Genomic DNA, 6987 nt, shown 5'->3' on the forward strand with positions numbered 1-6987 from the left:
ATGTGGAATTGAAAGAGACATAACCAATTCATCAACAACACCAGACTCTTCAAACGGTACAAAGACATTGGACCATATTCTTTACGTTGGAATGTCAATGTGTCCCAATGATACCCAATAGCCATCTGGTGTTTTTGGCTAAAGATTTGGTGATGTTTTTAAAGTTCTTGAGAGTGTTTTTTAAAAAGCTTATGCTTTGCTTCAAATCTCATACTCCAAGTGTGCAAAAGAGGACCAATTTTCCTAATGCATGATGGGTAATGTATCATGAGATGATGTTTGGGTATTAAATTTCGGTCTGGGTACAACAGCTTAAAAGGTTGGTGGTGTTCATGAATTAAGTGCTTAAGTACTACAGTCATCCCATAAGTAATGCTTGGTGAAAAAATAATGTTCATTATTTGTAACAAAAGAAGCAGCAAGTTCCAGTTTTGATTTGCAAGTGGAACAACATCCCCAAACAGCAAGGGCTGTTCCTTACAAGGCATAGAGTTTGAACTGAATTCAAGCCCAAACTGTTTCCAGCGTGGTCCAAGTTCACATTTGTTGGACAGTTTTTACGTTCCATGTAACCATAGTCATATGAATTGATACGTGAAAGCAGCTCTTGCTTTGAGAGAAAATGTTCAGTCAAATAGGCAAACAACAACTTGAGCTCATACTGAGCCACTCCTTCAAGGACATCATGCATGATGTCAAAGGAAAAATGGTTGCACACATGAAAAAACTGTAAAGTGTTTAGTGCTGAATTTCTCTTGACCCCATAAACATTGTTAAGCTGTGGGTCTGATTGAAGAGTTTCACAATGCATTTGGAAACTTTGCTCATCACGCATTATGACCCTGTGATCATCCTCGCAAAATACATCTTGAGCATCCCTTTTACTTATCAAACACAATCGACAAAAATAGTGGCTACTGAAGGACTCTGTAAAGCCAAGAATGGAGTGAAGTCCTAATTTATCGCCTGTAATTTGACATATTGTTCCATATGTTCTTTCAGATGAAATCGGCAAATGCACTCCTTCACTCTCAAGAGTTTTAAGGTCCAAAAGCAAGGGCTCGAGAATCAAATCAAAGCCGTATTTCTTAATATCTAAAGAATGAAACAGAGACACTAAATCCATGTTTAGTACTGATGAATTAAATTGGGGGGGTAAATTTCACAAACCAAAATACAGACATCCTACTTTGTGAATTCCATGTTTTGAGCCAAGGGGATTGGCTGTTTCAAATTCGTCATAATAAAGCTGTATTTGTAAATAACGTGAGCATCGAGAGAACAGTGGGTGGGTTTTACAATAACTTCCATCCCTGAAGTCTTTGTATAAATTTGGAATGGATGCGATGCCTGCTTTGGTCATATTACAAATCTCTGGGTTTCTGAACATGAATTTCAAACTCTCTAAAACAAGAATGTATATAAATGTATCATTTACAGGCACGTGGCAATAAGTAGCCATTTTTTTGTTCCATCTACTATCATACCGAACACCTAAAACTATTTCAACAGGCTCAATAATTCCCCATTTTTCAGTAAAGTAACTATTTCTTTTAGAATCTGTATTGAAAAAAGCAAAGGGGTTTTCAAAATCATTTAAACTATATTCTACTTCTGACTTTAAAGAATCGTTCACAGGAAAAGCAGAGAGTACTCTGTGCTGAATCTCAGAGTGTATCTCAGTTACCAATTCCTCTAGATCACAAACAATTGATGATACTACGTACATTACCGGAAGCACCACTTCCTTGTAGTTTTGCTACAATATCTGCACACAAGTTTTTCACATCACCTGGTGAAAAACCAGACTCACTGTTCTCAAGATTCTCTGCATCGAATACAGACTCATCACCTAAAGTACGCGGTGTCTCTGATGTATTGTCTTTGGAAGAGAAATGTCTGTTTTCATTCACAATGCTTTCAGGGATGTACGGGGATGGATGACTAGTGTCTAAATGTTTTCTAAATCCAGAATAAGTGCTAAATTGTTTTATGCATGTTTCTTGTCCACAAATCAACTTGAATTTTACAGTGGGATAAAAGGCACGCTCGAACCTTAAATGTGAAATGAGTGACTGACTAGATGTATATAATGCTTTGCATTTAAAACAAGACGGCATTCTCAGCTGCTTTACAAATATTAGTCAGTCAGTAGTTTAGCGCGAAGCTCTTTTACTCTTGGGGACTCTCTCGTCTTGCCTATATCAATTTTGTAGATGGTCGTTTGAATGAAAGTATAGAAGTTTATGAGTGCATTGTCATATGTTAAATTAAAAACAAAGTGAGCTTTGAAAAGCTCGTTGAATGCACTGAGGGAACCAACCACCTGACAGGGGATGAGATTTTTGTCAAGGACTACATAAAAGTTGTCAATCTGGTCTTGGCTTCTTCCTACAGCAAGGAGGTAGGGCTGCCATCTTTCTCTTTGCTGAACATGTTCATCAATGCTGTTGCAAGACTATAAAGAAACAAGAAAGTATTACATTAAATTACATTACATTAAAGTATTATATTAATCAACTAGGCCTACTAAGAACATGGGATCTACAAAAACAATTTACATACACCCCTTTACCTTATGAAACACAACAAGGCGATCAGCAGCATCAGCAGCACTGATTTTGGCAGTTCTCTGGCCTCCTGGTTGAGGTGGAAGGAGATGAACGAGCAAAAGCAGAGTGGCCAAGTCACTGTCCCATTCTGACAATAACAAAGATGAATTAATTAATTAGCCTTAACCCATCATATACATTTGTTGCTACACAGGTCTTATAACTAAAAAATACTAAAATCTTTGTTTCTGATATAATAATAAGGTAATAGTATACGGAAATACAACTTACTGCAATTGTCTTCACCGATTGTCTGTTTTCTTGCTGATGAGATGAGGGAACGCACAGCAGGAGTTAAAGCCAAGCCCATGGCTTCCCCAATGATTCCTGGCTTGAATACAGCGTCCCACTTTTCCAGCAATGTATTAGCTGTTTTTAAGGATTGAAGAGGAGTGTGAAGTCTTGGTTAACCTTTAAAATACCAAAATCATGCATTTCAGGACCATTAGGTAATTTCACATTATTATTTTCACATTATGCCAACCACTGGATAAGCCTACCAGTCCTTTGGTGTCTAAAAACCGTGGAAATGTTTTCAGAATATCCATGGTTTTATCTGGGTCATGGACAAGTCCATGTCTGTGATGGAATGTTTCCTTCATCTTAAACAAGATCAAACCTTCTTCAGAAGTATGGCGGAGCAAGGCAATGGCCTCTCTCACTGCGTCTTCATCAAGGTGCTCTTCAGGGTTGATGGATTTCTTCAAGGAAGGTCAGAGCTAGCTGTATCACCCTTAGCAGCACGATGAGATGTATTCCTCTGCACCATCTTTAGTCGCCAGGCAAGGTAGCCAGTTCCGCTGTCAACATCATAGAAGTGCTCCTGCACAATTAAGAAACTAAAGATTCACTTATCATTGTGATCACAGTCAAAGCAAAATACACAATAGAATTCAAAACCAAGTACACTCACATAGCCCTTCTTTGAGTATGGATCTCGCAATGCTGGAAAAAGTGTCACAATACCAAGGGCATACTGCTCTCTTTGGTTCTGTGTAGGAATCCGCCTTAAAATGATTGAAAGGATTTCAAAAGAAAGTTGTATTTAGCCAGTATTTTTAAGATCAACAGCTGGTACATCCCAGATACTGCCTGACTGCATAATTATACAAAGTATAGGGAATATTAAGGTTAAATTCAGATCAAATTACATAGGGGAAAAATAAATGGACTTACCCATGCATCTCCACCATGTGTCCAACCAGTATGTTGACAAGAACACGCCTTGTTTCACTTGTCACAGTGTTTTTGGACCTGTACTCAGCAAGTATGGCATCGCCCCCGGCTTTGTGGTTTAAGGCAGCAAGGACAACCTTCAAAACAACTCAAATACATGAGTTCTGAATTCAGTATTTAAAGTTGTTAACTGATTAGATGTGACTTACAATATAGACTTTAAGTAACTTATACAAATGTAGAAAGAGACCAATGTTATAACTAAAGGGCACATGATATGACCGTATGGCAAAATATGACAATGCTAACAAACAGAGCAAGACAATGACATTTATATTTTGATGCTGTAGGATTACAAAAAATGCAAATGCAATGCAGTGATAAAATTTAAAACCTCTTTGGCGGCTGCTGCTGAATCTTCTAATTTTTTGGACCTCTTGGCCAGATGCTCCGGTGTTTGGTCTTGGTCACTTGATGAACGGCTAGATAAGGACAAAGTATCAGTGCAGGAACTGCTTCCTGGAGCTAACATCTCCAATTCTGGAAGGAAAAATAAGCATTCTAAGGGATAAGGATATGACAAAAGGAAAGAGAAGAGAACCAAACCTACCAGTATTGTGGTCTCTGACTGTTAACATAATGTCAGGTTTTGGTTGAAGTAAATCATGTAAAATGTCCTCCTCAATCTCAGTTTCAGTGTCATCATAAATACGAAGAGCTGTCCCTGAAGGCAGTCCAAATTTATTGTGAACTAAAAATGAAGTATGAAAATTACTCCAAGCATGAAAAAAGTACTACAGCAAAGAACTCAAATCAGATATGAAACTTACCTTCATTTATGAAGTCCACATAAGTAAATCCATCTTGAAGCTTGATGAATTTTTTGGAGTTCCAAAACTGAACTTTAACAAGCATGTCTTACACCTGAATGAGAAACAGTAAAAATCGCACAAAATGAGAACAACTTGCATTTAAAATAAATATCGCGTATGCACAACATAAAAAAATCTCTTTAGAGCTTTGTGGATTCGTTTTTTTCTGTTTTAACTTGTATTAAGTTACATCAACGGCTCTTGGACAGGAGACGTTCACGACCAGCACACGGACTTTTCCAACCGGCCAGTCCGCCACTGCACTGAACCATGTCACGCAAAAAAGTTTTAAGTATATGCCAGTTAAATGAATTTCTCGTAACACACTCGCTACACATACATGCACTTTAAATGCAAATTAGCCAGCGTTAAAATGGAAGCCCGGTTTTACCCTGTCTTCATGTCTGCTTCAGTGGTGTTGGCTAGACAAATGTACTTAGCCTAGCTTTAAAAGAAGCCACGAAAACTTGCTAGATATAAAATAAAGGCACAGACAAGTACTGGAATTGTAATACTATTCAAAGTTAATGTTGGATTACCTGCGTAATTTAAGTTATGGCGAAAACGGGTCATAAAAAATAAATGAAATTCATGACAGCATATATGAAGCTGATATAAAAATGAACAGTGTTCTGTTTTAATGCATTTACCTCGTGTGGTGTTCTTCAGAATCGTAAAATGGTGCCTAAAAGAGAAGTACGATAACAATTAACTATTTCAACTAGGAAGGTAATACTGTTAAAACAATTAACATGCAGCAAATTTCACAACAAATTGTACATACTTATTCGTAAAACCATAGATTAAAGCAAAAACCAATCGACATTTGGATTATTTCTTTACCTCTGTAATTTCAGCTGCCTCAGAACTTGTCTTCCACGCCTAATGAATGGGAGGAGCTTCAATTAACTTCTAGCCAGTGTTTTCTGATTGGAGCACTAGGAAACAACTCACTTACTGGGGACTTTTCAACTATGTTGGTGTTAATAACATTTTAATGAACACTGCAATCAACTCCAGGCAACACCGACATGAGTAACACTGGAAATTCAACACTAGCAATTTTGCTGTGTATCTATCTATCTATCTATCTATCTATCTATCTATCTATCTATCTATCTATCTATCTATCTATCTATCTATCTATCTATCTATCTATCTATCTATCTATCTATCTATCTATTCCTTTGACATTTCTATACTTTGACATTATTTCTTCAGTGAATGAAGTAAATATTAGAGAAAAGGATGATGGAAATGCATTCTTGCCGTGGGTTTGTTATCAACGCTGAGAGGTTACACTTGAATAATAATAATAATTCTTTATATATTTTTATTGTGCTTTTCTAACTACTCAAAGCTCTTCTACACAGTGAGTGGGGAGCAATTTCAAGCAGCAATAATGTGCAGCATCCACCTGAAGATGTGATGGCAGCCATTTCTGTGCCAGTATGCTCACCACACATGAGCTATTAGATGGTGAAGTGGTGAGAGAAACAGTTAGCTAATGAGAGACAGGGGACGATTAGGGGGGCACAATGACAAAGCCTTAGAGGGCAATTTAGCAAGGACATATTCATTGGGAACACATAGGGATCTTTAATAACCACAGTTTTATGTCTCATCTGAAGGACAGCACCATTTATACAGAACAGTGTACACGTCACTGCACTGCGGCATTGGGATCCACATTCAGACCACCGGGTAAGCCCCCTATTGGTCTCACCAACACCTAATCCAGCAGACACCCAAGCTTTTCCTAGATGGTCTCCAATCCAAGTACTGGCCATGCATGAAAATGCTTAGGTTGAGATAGATGACCTGATCTGAAGTGCATGTGGTGTGTCTGCTGGCTACAGAAGAGCAAGGGAGGCAGAAGTAAGAACCCCTTGATTTGGAACTGGCATAAAACTAAATGTTATATGAACCTTCATGTGTCTCAGAGACATCTGTACATTTGTTACTGCTGGTGACAGCGAGTCCCAGTGTGAGACACTGAAAAGTGACAGTCTGGAGGAGTCACTCTTATGTACGTCATACTTAAGTGGAATGAGTCTGAGGTGGGCTGTTACAGCAGGACTGGCATCAGGGCATCACTTATACTCAATTGTGTGACTCGGATCTGTGTGTGTTAATCGTAGGGTGCAGGAGTAGACGAGCCTGTTCAACAGACTTGATTAAGTCTCACAAATCCTGAGATAAAATGACTTGAATATCCAAGAAAATCTAAAAAACTGTGAAGGAGCCGAGAGCGGCGAGCCTGCTGTGTGTTACGTGTCTGTCTGTCTGTCTCTCTGTCTGTTATCAGTTTTTAAGATGTTTTCATA

The 6987-nt window shown here is 38.2% G+C and overlaps 1 pseudogene; it reads right to left on the reverse strand.

Annotated features, from left to right (window-relative positions):
• Positions 1 to 2140: 2140 nt before the first annotated feature.
• LOC120522717 lies at positions 2141 to 4703 on the reverse strand (annotated as a pseudogene).
• Between the last annotated feature and the right edge of the window lie 2284 nt (positions 4704 to 6987).

This window comes from Polypterus senegalus, unplaced genomic scaffold (genome assembly GCF_016835505.1).
Source record: "Polypterus senegalus isolate Bchr_013 unplaced genomic scaffold, ASM1683550v1 scaffold_5918, whole genome shotgun sequence".
Lineage (NCBI taxonomy): Eukaryota > Metazoa > Chordata > Cladistia > Polypteriformes > Polypteridae > Polypterus > Polypterus senegalus.